Source organism: Pipistrellus hanaki, assembly GCF_964339955.1.
Source record: "Pipistrellus hanaki genome assembly, chromosome: 1".
NCBI classification, from domain to species: Eukaryota; Metazoa; Chordata; class Mammalia; order Chiroptera; family Vespertilionidae; genus Pipistrellus; species Pipistrellus hanaki.
The window spans coordinates 163979381-163994796 of NC_140503.1; positions in this window are offsets into that span (position 1 = coordinate 163979381).

The window sequence follows — 15416 nt, forward strand, 5'->3', positions numbered from 1 at the left end:
TATTCTCTCTTTGTCTTTTGCTCTTGGAATTTTAATTATGATTTGTCTTGGTGTGGTCCTCTTGGGGTTCCTTTTGTTTGGGGTTCTGTGCGCTTCCTGGATTTGTAAGTCTAATTCTTTCGCCAGGTGGGGGAAGTTTTCTGTCACTATTTTTTTCAGTATGTTTTCGGTATCTTGCTCTCTCTCTTCTTCTAGGATTCTCATAATTCTGATGTTGGTTCGCTTGAAGTTGTCCCAGAGGTTTCTTACATTATCTTCAACTTTCTGGATTCAACAAGAAATAAGGGATTAACAAGAAATAAAGAATACATTGTCTGAAATAAAAAATATTACACAGAGTCCTAAAAACAGAATGGAAGATCACAAGAATCAAGTCAAAGATTTGGAACATAAAGAGCCAGAAGACACTCCTCCGCAAAAGCAAGAAGACAAGAGAATCCAGAAAGTTGAAGTTGAAGATAATGTAAGAAACCTTTTTTTTTTTTTAGAGAGAGAGAGAGAAATTCTATGTGAGAACTTAATATTAATCAGCTGCCTCCTGCACACCCCCTACCAGGGATCAAGCTTGCATGTGCCCTGACAGGGAATTGAACCAGCAAACTTTCAGTGCATGGAATGATGCTCAACCAACAGAGCCATGGCACCCAGGGCTTTATATGTGACAGTTTATATTTTGAGTACGAATATTTTAAATTCTTTATAAAATTATGCTTTCCTTTTTCCTTCTATCAATATAGCCAAAAGTTATCATTTCTTTTGTCCACTTCTAAAGAAGGAAATCAGTAAATAACTAGAGAAATTTAACACTCTTCCTCTAAAATCTAAACATAATATCTTTTTAATCAAAAACAACAGGTTAATCCTGGCTTTGGAATCAGAGAAATCATATTAAAATGCATAAACTGTGATTCATTCAAAACCTGCATATAGCAATATATAATCGTATAGAGCCACAGATTTTAGATCAAAGCAAAAAAGGTAAATCAAACCTGAAATGAATGGATTAGCAGAAATGGGAGCATTACTGTAATATTTCTTTGTATTGAGTAATAGAGAAGCAGATTTTGTCAAATCTTTCTTTCTAATTCCCATCTGGAAAAACCTTGCTCTGGAAATGAACAGGTTTGAAGGAATGCCTTTGACATCTGTAAAGTTAAAAAGCATCAACAATTGAAATGGGCTTAATCCCTCATTCAACAGCAGGTACTTTACATACAATCATAAGAAGTGATAAAAGTCAGACACAGCTGTACAAATTGTTAGATTTAATCAGATTGGTCCTCTACCTCTGGTTTAGTCTGCTCTGTTGTAGCTCCTACTTAACCTGGGTTGACTGAAGTGGATGGTTAGATATGTGAGGAATAAATCCAGATCAAAAAGCAGGTTTGAGATGTCAGGGGATAACTTATTTTAACTCCATGACCACCAAATGCAGAAAGCTTTTTTTTATTAATAGTTTTGAGTAAATCATTGTGCATATTAGTCTTTATTAAATCAAGTCTATGCAATGGATCTAGTGTTCACCCCTTTGAGATTCTGAAGTAAGAGAAGAGGGTGTTCCAAAGAGGAATGACTGGTGACATGGCCAAGATAGCAGAAGTGGTCGACATGAGATTTAGTGGTTTAAAACACTGCCTATTTATGATGCCGAAAATGTTATCTGGAGCAGCATTCACATTTAGCGGCTCTGAAGTCCATTCTGTGTTCACAGCACCAGCTGTTAGGTGCCCAGTTCTTTTCCCACGTGGTTGTAGGAACATAGAGGAGGAAGACAAAATTTGCAATTATGTAATCAAGTAGCAGTACTGTTTTCACTAACTGGTTATAAAAGTTATGCATATCTGTAAACACACCACAATATTTTTTTTTTGGGGGGGGGGGTTAATCTGATTATTTACTCCAAATTCCAAACTTTTGTCCTATGAGAAGTCTAAAGAAATACTTGTAAATATGCTAGAAAATGTGTCACCACTGCCACGAAGCATAACTACTACTAGATTCTTTACATAGTAAGGTGTAGGTGTTTCTAAAGGAAACCAAACACTTGGATAACTGGTTATATTAGACCTAACACTGCTAGTAATGGTATTTTATTATTCCTTTACTCACATAGTAAAGTTGTTTGTTGGTGTGTTGTTTTTTTTCCAAACTGAGTAATGCATGTGACTGTGCTTTTTTTTTTATCTCTAACATACCATAAACACAGATTAGTTGTCAGTATTATTATCTATCTATATAAAAGCCTAACCAACCATCTGAGCATTTGACTATCTGACTGGTAACTATGAGGTGCAATGACCACCAGGGGGCAGATGCTCAATGCAGGGGCTGCAGAGTTGTGGTGACTTGGCAGCTGCAATTCTCGGGTGACGCACTCAGAACCAGAGAGGAGGGAGCCTCTTGTAATCCAGGACCTCTTGGGGGATATCAGAGGGCCATCCCTACAGGCCAGACCAAGGGAACCCCACTGGTGCACAAATACGTGCACTGGGCCTCTAGTACTTCAATAATGGTAGAAATATTTTAAAATTAAGGGCATCAGAGTCAAATAACAATTTACATTCAAAGAACATTTTAAAATATCTTATTTGTTTTTGTCTCATGTTCAAGCAAGTGAAAGAATTTTTCCTTCATCTCCTATCTTTATTCAATCTTAGTTTCAGTACAAAAATATATATATCTGCAAACCATATTAGCAACTCTCTCCCTCTTCTGACCTCAGTCCCCAGAACCATAAAACAGGTGAAACTTTAAAACAGAATTATCCCTTACCATATGGGATCTGAGAATAAGATCAAACCCAACCTTGACAAATGCCAGGCAGCAAGTCCACAACTGTTCCTGGATCCTGGGCAATGCCTGGGAGAGCGCCTGCCAGGGCCTACTGTTTTCAAACGAGTTTCATTTCTCTAACAATTTAAATCTGCCAAGAGGAAACTGAGACAATCAAGCTCGGTGCCAAAAAGCCCCAAGCTTAAGTTAGAGATGCATCCTCTCTTTAGCCTGCTGATGAGAGTGGAAGCAGAGAGAGAGGAAAGGATAAAGACTCATAATGAGTAGGACAGAGGCTTGGGAACAGCAGGACCATTTCTGGCCCTAATTATGTGACTTTGTTGAGTTCCATGTCCGAGATAGAGAATACCTGCTTCCTTTCCCTGAATTAACTCCCACTACATTTTGGGTTGAATATTTTCTGGGACATTTTGGGAACAATTCTCACCAAGAAGAGCACATGACCCTGTGCTCTTTCCTTCTTTAGATCACCTCAAATTCATTCACAAAAAAGAAGGTTAACAAGAAAGGCAAACTCTCATATGGTCTCTAGCTTGTGAGGAGAGGAGCCCTATACACGAGGAAGGATGAGAACCTGCTTTGCCAACCTGGCTCCTGCCTTCCTGGCACCTCGTGTTTGAGAAATAAAACCCACTAGTTCTTTCTCTTTTCTTTTTTCAGAAAGGAAGGGAGAGGTGGAGATAAACAGAAACATCAATGATGAGAGAGAACCATTGATCGGCTGACTCTTGCATGCCCCACACTGGGGATAGAGCCCACAACCAGGGCAAATGACCTGACTGAGAACCAAACTGTGACCTCCTGGTTCATAAGTTGATGCTCAACCGCTGAACCACGCCAGCTGGTTCTTACTACAGATCCAAGTGGTAAAAATCCATAGTTTATCCAAGCAGACACCTTTAATCATAATATCCAAACCCCAAACAGTCAAGATAAGAGGTGGTTGTAAATAAATACACAAATAGGCTACCACACATGGGGTACATTAGTTACAGAGAATGTATGTTGGGGTACAATAGTTACAGAGAATTTAAGATCTTTCTGCTTTCTATAGTAGCTGAAATATCGCCTTTTGAGTCAGACTTCTGGATTCAAATCCCAGCTCCCCACCAGCTAGTTGTATGAACTTAAAGCACTTTTAAATTGACTGAGTTTCAATATCCTCATTCTTAAAAAGAGCTTAGAAACTTATTTCACTGGGTAACAAGATGAAATATGAGATAATTGTTACAGAGCACATAGAGTGGTTGGGACATTATCACTGACAGACAGTAAGCACTCAGCAAATAATATCTATTACCATGTTTCCCCAAAAATAAGACATCCTCCGAAAATAAGACCTAGCGCATGGAAAGATAAGACATCCCCTGAAAATAAGACCTAGTGCAACTTTGGGAGAAAAAAATTAATATAAGACACTGTCTTATTTTTGGGGAAACAGGGTAGTTCTCAATTGGAGATAAAAACATGCTATTAAATGATCTTGCTTATTTTAGTCTTAAAATAATCACTGACAATATTTTGTTTCTGAAATTCTTTAAAGAGATTTTCTTTCAGTCGTCTTCAATTAATCCTGGAAAATCCATTACTTACTAGAAGCCATCAGGGTAAAGAAGAGCTTTACAATCACAATTGAATGTGAATCTGAAACACACTGTATTAGGAGAAAACTGAGAACTTTCTGAGGGACAATTGGGCAATACCTGTCAAAGCAATGAGAATTTCATTTCCAGAGATGTGTCCAAAAGGCATGATCAAGATATAGCTCTAATGACATTGATTGTAACTTGTTAAAGATTGGAAACCACCTGTATGATTTTTGATGTGGTATGAAGAAGATTGCTTAAATACATTAATATGGCCAGTGAGGTATTATTTTGCTATTAAAAATATTGTAGAAATATATTAAGCAAGCCAAAGAAATAATCACCAAACAATTTAAAAAGCACACTGAAAAATGTTATAGTATCCCATTAAAATATATATTTCCTGGAGAAAAAATATTGGAAGGATACATACCAAAAATATTAACATCTTTATATCAACACAGGAGAATCAGGGTTAATTTGATTTGGGTGGGATTTTTCCCCCCATGGGATTTAAATTGCTTTTGGAAAACTTGTATTGATTAGTAATTTAAAAATAATATCTATAAATTTGTTTGAGCTTTAAATTTTATCATTTTATTGAAAAATCAGAAATAATGATGTCCATATACTCAAGCATAAGTTCACACATATGTATTCACATTTTCCCAAAATGTTAGCACATTGACATATATCATGCTTGCATAAAGAGACATACTTTCAGTGATGGATGAAAAAGTCCTACTAATTTCACATAGAAAAATCTGTGGATATCTTCAAATACTCATTTACAACCCAATTTAAAGCCGTATTTAAGCTCTATTTATTTAAGAAATAGTTTCCAAATACCTTTTATTGCCTTTTTTTTTTTTTTTTTTTTGGTCAGGTCTTCAAATGCTGCTGACTTTGCATAATAATTTTTCCTTACAACATATTAATTATTGTTCTGGCACCTCTGGTCTGCTCATGAAATCAATGAAGTGTGCAATGCCTCTGTGCAGAGTAATATTTCATATTTGGTACTTTATGTATTAATTACTTTCCGTTTTTCCTAAACCTGTCAGAAAAAAAACAAAAACCTCTCTCACTTAGTGATGAACTGTCAATGAGGAAAACAGCATACAAGTCCCATTTGCTGACCCACTGAAAGCTGCTAAGACAAGAGAGACTTCTCCACCAGGACTCTTTTCATTGTCACAGCATCTTCCTATGTAAGCCTGCTGCTTAATCAGTGAAGATCCTTCTTAAAGCAGTGACCAGATTTCTTGCGTTTAAAATAACAGATGTGAGGTCTGAGAAGCAAGTAATTTAAATCACATCCCATTGTTTTGAGCCTGAAACCCAAAATAAAATACGAAGTCCAACTCAATGTCAACAGAAGAAGGTATACAAAGTACAATTCAGATATTTAACAACTTGACAAATTATCATCTACAAAAAAAAAAACTACGGGGGAAAAAAACTAGTATATTAAAATTCTATTTCATTGCCATTTCAGCTGCTCAACAGTTAAAATCTGAAAGCAGCAGTTTTAATCCTGAATTCTAGGAGCTCATGTGCTCTCTCTCATCTTTCTCTCTTTCTCTTTAATGCCAGTCATTCAGCCTGAAAGAAAAAAAAAATCAGATGACATTTCTTGATTCAAGAGCTGTGTTCAGCAGTTATAAAGCTGCTGTAATTTACAGCAAAGTATAAAGCTAACCTATGAGACCTCAACCCCATTTGCTAAAGCTTCTTACACCTCATTGGCCATTGAATAGCCAAAAGATGAAAAAAAGGAAAAAAATGTATCTGAATAAGAAACTTTACTAGCATTAGCCTAATGAGAAATGATTAGCCTAAAATTACATCGATAGGTGCAGTTTAACACTATTTACGATGTTATGATTTCCTATTTCCTGTGTTATATAAAAGCCAAAGCAGTTACTGAAACAATACTAATGAGTCATAGATGCTTTCAGATGTCTGACTCCTGAGTCTAGTTAAATGTCTCAATTAGATGTGTGTAGCCTCTACTAAGTATTTGAATGAATAACATGTTCAGAAAATATATATACACGATTGTCTAAAGCTATAGTGACTCAGATACTATAGCGATACCAGTTGTGTTGACTGCACCCACATATCAGCCCCCACATATCACTGTATAAGATGCTATGAGCATGCTCAACAAATTATCAAGAATGTGTGATGATTAATAACTAGCCTCTTGTCAATGCCAATTTACAGCATGGTGTAGGAGATTGCACTCCCTGGGTTTTGCACCAACCATCTTCACTTCATGTTTTTAATGAGAATCTCAGCTGCAATATGTATTCCCTTTTGTGGAAATGATTTGGGTAATGCTAAAGGCTTGGGGATAAGCTCATGGTTGAAACGTTACTATGTGTAAGAAAAATAGCAAGGGGCTGGTTTACACTACATTAGCAATCCAGTCCAAAATAATTCTAACATTCTCAGAATTAACCCATAATGGTAAATTCAGTGAGCTGACTTATTTTCCCACAGTTTTCTAAAGTGTCCATTATGCATTAACAGGCTTGTAATACCGTTTCCCCGAAAATAAGACAGTGTCTTATATTAATTTTTGCTCCCAAAGATGCGCTAGGTCTTATTTTCAGGGGATGTCTTATTTTTCCATGAAGAAGAATACGGTACACATTTATTGTTAAATGAAAATAAAGGAAATTTACTACCTGTATACGGTACTGTAGTATGGTGGTTGTCAACACAAACCAGACAAACTGTGAATCCTACAGTATCAAGAATTTACTCATTTATTCAATGACAATCATGTCATCATCATAACAATCCAATTCCTGAATTTCCTGGTGAATTTCTTGTGACTCCATTTCTTTCAGAATCAGTGGACCAAATCTCTCATGTTTAGCAATAGCATTCTGAGACAGAGCCTTATTTTCAGGGGGATGCCTTATATTTCACTCAGAAGTAAACCTGTAAGTAGGTCTTATTTTTGGAGGATGTCTTATTTTCAGGGAAAAACGGTACATAACTTTTGTAGTGATCCTGGTAGACAATGTTATTTCGACTAGAAAAGAAAGATCTGAAAAGTGGTGAGACACAAAATTTTTACACAAGTACCAATTGTGTAATTTTTGAGATTCCCGAGTCTGTTCACTTTCTAAACTATGGATCAGAGACTGAAAACCATATCCACTGCTAAAGAGAAAGGTAACAGCTAAAGGTATTAAACACAGACAAATCTACAGCATATGCAGACTTTAGAGCATCTACATAAATTTTCCTTAAGAAACCAAATAAACAAAGCAAATCCCCTTCCACTTTATCACCAAACCCAATCGATCAAGAGGTTAGTGTGTATTCGCTTTCTATTTAGGTTGCTTATTCATTTCACAACTCATATATTGGTACAAATAGTTCAATTATGAAAAAAAGCCTATTTATTATACAAACAGAGATATATATTAGTATAATTTTAAATAAACTCAAAAGCAAATCCTTTCTCATCTTTTTTTTTGTTTTCAGCGTTAAATTGAGTTGATCTGAGGATTATTAAAGAACATATGTTTTGCTTGAAACATAACTATTTTACAATTTCGGAGGAAAAAAATAAAAATAAAAATTGAGTACAAGAAGACCAAAGGTTAATGTTGGGAAGCAGAAATCACTTCTCATAAATCATTGGTTTATTAAAAGAAAAGGCTTACTATTTTCTTTTGTTCAAGATTTTACTGTCCATCCCAGCTACTACCATGGCAATTATGTAATACACTGCTGGGTGAAAAAAAAAATATTTGAATGCCCAAGGATGTATGCAGTATCACTCTTGGAAAGCCTTGAACACTGAAATGTTTGTATTATTAACACCCTCTAAAATTTACCATAGTGACTAATTTGCTATAATCACCGGACAGAAATCATGTAGCATGATTTACACTACTACAAAATCTTTACTAACTTGGGCATCATAAATTTGATCATTTAATAATTTAGTGCTAAATGTCTTCTTTTTAAATGAAACAAGAGTGGTCATGATTATTAATAATGCTATTTTTAGTTAGTTTTAAATTATGCCATTATGATAAAATGTTCTACTTAATTTAATATTTCAACTCAAAATTAATTTCCAAAGTCTTTAATTCTAGCCAGTCTGCATAATTACAAGATATTGTAATACTCTTGCAATTGAATCTCTGAAGTGCATTTAACAATAGAGGATGTTAAGTGGATTGCAGCTTAGAGTTGGTCTTCGTTTTTCAGAAATCCAACAGACAGCATTCTAATTAAGAAATTAAAAAGTATCTTCATTCTATAAAGCCACTTATATTCTGATAAAATCATTATATAATTTTAGTGTAATGAATTTTTTATTTTTTAAAAAAGTGTTATTTTGAAAAATAAATAGCAGTTAACATATCATCTCTGATTGCTCTCTTGTGCCACCTTCTTCCGATTCACAGCATCTAATGAATGGGAAAGTGAATTCTGACATTTTATGGAGAATTTTGCATGCTGACAGGTGCTACTATAAAGCAACTTGCAACTTAAGACCACCATCTACTGGCTCTGCCCAATGCTGCAAAAGCTATCAGTGTAATAGCCCACTGATTCTAAATGCACCTTATGAGAAGATCTGGACTCTTCCAAAGAATTTACTAAACTGGTAACCATTCTTCTTGAAAATACAATACAATAACTACAATCTGTTAGATTCTGTTACATATGATGGTTAACTGCAGATATTTTTTTTCACATAATAAGCCTGATACTTTTGAATCAGACTTGATTGATAGACAGGGATATCAAAATGTATGCCCTGCCACAGAAGAAGATACTCTATGATAATCAGGATTCTGTTTAGGGACTAAATAGACACTTTGTTAACAAGGCCCCTTTGTACTAAGTCACATTGCCTTCCATTCATTAGTTAAGAATCATCGTTTATTATTAAGTTTGGTACAATACTCTGGCCAGGAAAGAGATATGCAATTGTGACTTAGGGTCACAACCTTCTCTGGAGCCTTTTGAATTACTGGTTAGTAATTTTCAGAGCTGGATAAAAGTTGAGTTAAATTTCCTAAGAGCATTTACCTTAGCTTTGCTCCCTCTCAATACTTTTGTTTTTAAATTTAAATTTAAAGCATTACATGTATCCTATCCTGGAAAAAATGCGATCCTGTGCTTTCTAAGTTCCTCAAATCACTTCATTCATTCAGCCAATGTTTGTTAAGGGCCATAGGCTTAGTGGTAGTTAATGGGGATGCATATATAAAGTAAAATTCTAAATCCAATGAACATAATTAAGAATTAAAGATACATCTAATTATATGCTCCCCAGTTTCACAAAGAAATAGCATGCACCACTATAATCAATTTTCTAGTACTGATATAAAAATATCTTTAAGGAATTTTTATAAAATTATGTATCTCCCCTGTCTAACTTCCACCATTTGAAAGATACAGATAGCTAGTGAGGAGACTTTTTCTCACAGACGGATGCAGGGACATTTATAAGACTGTTCTAGGCACTCTGCTCATCTCTATATATCCTGTGAAGTCGCCATACATCCATGGTGGTTTTTTATATTTTGTGTGATTTGTTCCATCATTTTTCCAGGCATCCAGACTTGAAATCTTGCCTCAGATTTTCTGATTAGAATAGAAACAATGAGACAGAAACTCCCTCATCTTTCCAACACTAAATCCACCAGTTTCCTTGAAACTCTAAGTTCTGCCTTCCGGCCTGTTTTAGTGGAAGACAGGCCCCTACTATCCAAAGTTAAGTCTCTACGGCCCATTACACACATCAGACCCGGGATCCGCAAAAAAAATTTCCTACTGAAAACAGGACTTCTTTTTAATACAGGATTATCAGTTTCCCATCTCCATTGAATCATTCTCAATCAAAGAACCTTTAGTTTTATGCATTACAAACAAGCTCAACATTCTACTGTCTACTACCCTATTACACTACCCACTTCCTCTCCCATTTTCTCCACAGCTCATTCCAGCAGGCTTTCTGCCCCACTGTCCACAGAGATTACACATTACCGTTACCAATGTTTGCATGTTTTCACATCCAACAGTAGCATTTCTGTTATCATCTTTACAGACTTCTCCGCAGCATTGGACCATCCTGTCCTCTGGGAAAGCCTCACTGTTTTGGCTTTAAGTTACTACACTCTGCTGGCTTTTTCCTCTGTCCTGGCTCTTTTTTCTCTGGAGACCCCAAAATTAAAAAGTCTCAGCGTTTGGAGCTGGGACTCCACTTCTTTATCTATACCAGCGGTTCCCCATGTGGAGCACAGGTCCCACGGGGGAGTGGGAGGGGGGACTTGATTTTTAAAGGGGGCAATTCGAGTTATTAATTGAATTTTTTGCATTTCTCATGGTTCTAGGGGCCTCATATACAGTAGATAAATAGATATTGTGACATATTTATGCATTTCGGTTCTCTATTATGTGTTTTAAAACTTTATTTGCTATTTTCTTATATCAATTCATATTATTTCTTTTTAATAATATCTTAGTGATTTCTTCCTCAGTACGTCAACTGTCCTTTCATTCTTTTATTTTTCTCTTTCATGGATGCCATGTTTTTTGGGAGTTTGTTTAGACCAAGTTAATGGCCTTTTAGGCTTCTTTCACATGACTAGGAGTTCACTTTTTGAGTAATAAGAATTATATGTCACAGGGGAGGTGGGGGGAATCAGGATTTTAGAGATGCTTAGGTGGGGCATGGCCAAAAAAAGGTTGGGAACCACTGATCTATACCTTCTCGCTAGATGATGTCATCCAGTCCCATGGCTTTAAAGAATATACATATTTCCAGTGATTCTGAGATTTATTTCTCTAGTCTTGAACTTTACCCCAAATTGACTTTTAGATCCAATTAACCTCTTTTTTAAATTTTATTTTTCAATAACAGTTTACATCCAACTCTATTTTGTATTAGTTTCAGGTGTATAGCATAGTAGTTAGACAATCATATACTTTACAGTGATATCCATAATATTTCCAGTACCCACCTGCCCCATCCATAGCTATTATAATACTAGAGGTCCAGTGCACGAAATTCATGCACAGGTAAGGTTCCTAGGTCTGACCAGCAATCAGGGCTAATTGGAGCTGTTTCACCCAGACCCAATCGGGGCCAGGCTGGCCAGGGCCTGCCAGCTGCCAGAAAGGGCCTGCTGGATTGGGGGGGTGGGGGGGAGGACCGCAGGAGGTTTGCCAGCCAGGGAGAAGGACTGGGAGAGGTTGGCTAGCTGTGGGAAGTTGGCTGTGGGAACACACTGACCACCAGGGGTCAGCTTCTACATTGAGTGTCTGCCCCCTGTTGGTCAGTGCACATCATAGCAACTGGTCAACTGGTCATTCTGGTCATTCAGTCCTAACAGTCACTTAGGTTTCCCCAAAAATAAGACATCCTACGAAAATAAGACCTAGCACATGGAAAGATAAGACATCCCCTGAAAATAAGACCTAGCGCAACTTTGGGAGAAAAAATTAATATAAGACACTGTCTTATTTTCGGGGAAACAGGGTAGATTATTGACTATATTTCCTATTCTATACTTTACATATCCATGACTGTTCTATAACTACCAATTTTTCCCTCTTAATCTCTTCACCTTTCTTACCTAGTTCCCTAAGCCTCCTTCCCTCTGACAAATCAATCTGTTCTCTTTATCCATGTGTCTGATTCTATTTTGTTTGTTTATTCTGTTATGTAGATTTCACAGTTAAGTAAAATCATATGATGTTTATCTTTCTCTGACTGACTTATTTCACCTGCAACATTATTTATAACTAGAGGCCTGGTTCATCAATTCATGCACCAGTAGGGTCCCTGACCTGGCCTGTGAGGATTGGTCCAAAACCAGCTCTCCTACATCCCCCAAGGAGTCCTAGATTGCAAGAGGGTGCAGGCCAGGCTGAGGGATCCCACTGGTTGGAACTGAAGGGACCATGGGATGGCTCCAGGGTATGTATGACCTGTCTCATCCAGTCCCAATCGAGGCCAATCAATGGCAAGCAGGACCCTCTTGCCCAGTCCTAATCAGGGCCAGCTGGCAGGGAGGGACTGCAGGAAGGCTCCAGGGTGTGTCCAGCCTATCTCACCCAGGGCCGATCGGGGCAAGCCAGCTGTGTAGAGACTGTGGAAGGTTGGCCAGCTGGGGAGGGGCCACAGGAGGGCTCCAGGGCATGTCCAGCCCATCTCACCCAGTTCCGATCAGCCGGACCCCAGCAGCAAACTAACTTAATGGTCAAAGTGTCTGCCTCCTGGTGGTCAGAGTGTGTTATAGGACTGGTCAAACAGTCAAACTGTTGAACACTTAGCATGATAGGCTTTTATTACATACGATAATCAAGATATGGAAGCAACCTAAGAACCCATCAATAGACAAGTGGATAAAAAATTTGTGGTACATATATACAATGGAATATTACTTGGCCTTAAAAAAGAATAAATTCTTACCATTTGCAACAGCATGGTGGGGCCTAATTGGTATTATTCAACTGACCTCTGTATATTTCCACTTGAATGTCTAATACACATCTCATTAACATGCCCCAAACAAAATGCCCAAGACCTGCAAAACCTATCTTCCTTTTATTTTTTAAACATGTCAATCCACAACACTACAATCTACCTAGATGCTCAAGCATATGTTTAGAAATCCTTCCTTTCCTCTCCTTCCAATATCTAATCCATCTGTAAATCTGAACTATCTCCTGAATGCATGAATTCCATCTTTATAGCCACAAACAAAACTATTACTATTGTCTCCTAACAAGTTGCCTGGCTTCTGCTCTTATTATACTATAATTTCTTTTTCACACATTAGCCAGAGTGACTTTCTTTGAAATAGACTTCATATCATTAAACTTCCAAATTAAACCCCTCTAATCCTGATATCCAGTGCCCTTTATAAAGCAGGTTCTGCTTACCTTTCTGTCTTCATTTCATTGTACTCTTTGCCCGCTATAGCCCAGACACACTTCCCTTACTTGGGTTTCTCACTCATGCCCACCCAGATCATTCTTTCCTTGAGACTTTTGGACTTGCTAGTTCCTCTGCTGGGTCACCAACCCCCAGGTCTTTAGATAATATGTTACTGTTCACCATTCAGACCTCTGGGTACATGTCAATTCCTCAAAGAGACCTTAATAGATTATTCAGTCTATGTAAACAGACCCTAAGTCATCTCTATCAATTTCCTCTTTTATTTTCATCATATCACTTATTGCTACCTGTTTTATTTTGTGTTTTTTGTTTAATTCATTTCTTTATCATCAGTTCCTTACCAATAGAATATATACTCCATGACAATAAACAAGTTGCCTGCCTAGTTCACCATGGTACCCCTAGGAGATAGAACAGTGCATGACATTTGGTAGATGCTAATATTTATAGACTTAATGAATAAATTACTGACTAATTAATTAATTTGGGCCTTTAGTTTTTCCCCAAATATCAGTGCACATCCAGTGAGGCCAAGTCCTGACAACTCTTACTTTATGCTGTCTATTTTCTTATCTATTCTTCCTTATTCCTATGGCTACCACTCTAGCACATATCCTTATGACGTGAAATCTTTACTGTCTCCCAAGAACTCTTTCTTCTCCCCATCTACATAGTCATCCTATGGAGTGAGAATGGTATACTGCGTAAAGCATGGGCTCTTCAGTCAGACTGCCCAGATCTCAATCCCAGCTGTACTGCTTACTAGCTGTTTGCCCTCAGGTAAACTAATTGTCAGATATGAGACTCTGTTTCCTCATCTGTATAATTATGGTACCTATCTTATAGACTGTTATGAGAAATTGGTGAATTTCTCTTGGTAATCCATGGAAAATATTTGGACCAGAGCCTAGAAAACATGAATGAGTGTTAATTTCTCCCATGCCTATTCAATTAATCTTTCTAAAACACTGTTCTTCCTACATCACTCCCTTACCCATCATACCCTGCAACTCTGGATAAAAGCATTTCAAGGCCTCTCAATTCCCAAATAATTAATAATTTAGGTTTGTTGGGTTTTTTTTTTTCCCTTCAAGGCATTCCTTAATACAGTCCCTATATCTTTATATTAATGTCCTTTATTCCAATATATGAACACTTCCATTTTGTCTGGTCCATGAGCACCTGTTTTATTTCACCTAACACAACATTAAGCACATGTATTGTAGCCAGCACCATTGCTGAATATATATGAAAATGAAAGATACCACCTATTTCCTCAAATTCTCCACATTCTCCTAAAGTCACTGTATCAGTCAGTGTTCTCCAGTTGTAAGAAACAGAAACTGACTCTAGAAAACTTAATAGAGAAAATAAATTTATCAAAAGGATATGGAGTATCTTACAGAATGGAAGGAAAAGCTGAAAAGAAAAGAAAAAAAAAGGAAAAAGGGAAAAAGACTCAGAAAGGTTAAGAACTAAGGTGGGTCCCAAGTTATAGGAACTAAAGGATAGTATTTCCAGAGGCCTAATACCAGGAAGAGTCGGTGTCAACACTTCATCCTGTGTCACTCTTCTCAAGAGTCAAATCCCAGGGAAATGCCATATAATCAAAAATCCAGGATTTAAGGTTAATTGGGCTGCAAGCCCATTCCTTAGCTAGGGAAAGGGAAGGTACCCAAAGAAGTGAAAGAAGTTTTAAGGATAAAATAGGCATGTTTAGGGAGTCTTAGAGATAAAGAGGGTCTATGGGAGAGGAATGCATAAATGGAGACTTGAAGATACTGAAAATGCTTATCTTACTTACACAGAGGATAGGGAAATGCCACAAGCAGATAGAAATATTTCTGCCCTAATCAATTATACCAGCCTTAAAACAAGGGTAGAGATATCTCTGGCCTGAGGAGCTGGGAGATCAAAGACAACTCCAACCAGCATGATAAGGGGAAGAGAAAGAGGGGGGCACCACGTGGGCTTTGAGCTTGCAACTAATACCATGTAGCAGAATGACCAAAGAGGAAAACATGAGGGTCCCAAATTAAGGAAAGGGACCAATAAGAAAGGGTCAGGTTCAAACAAAGAACTGT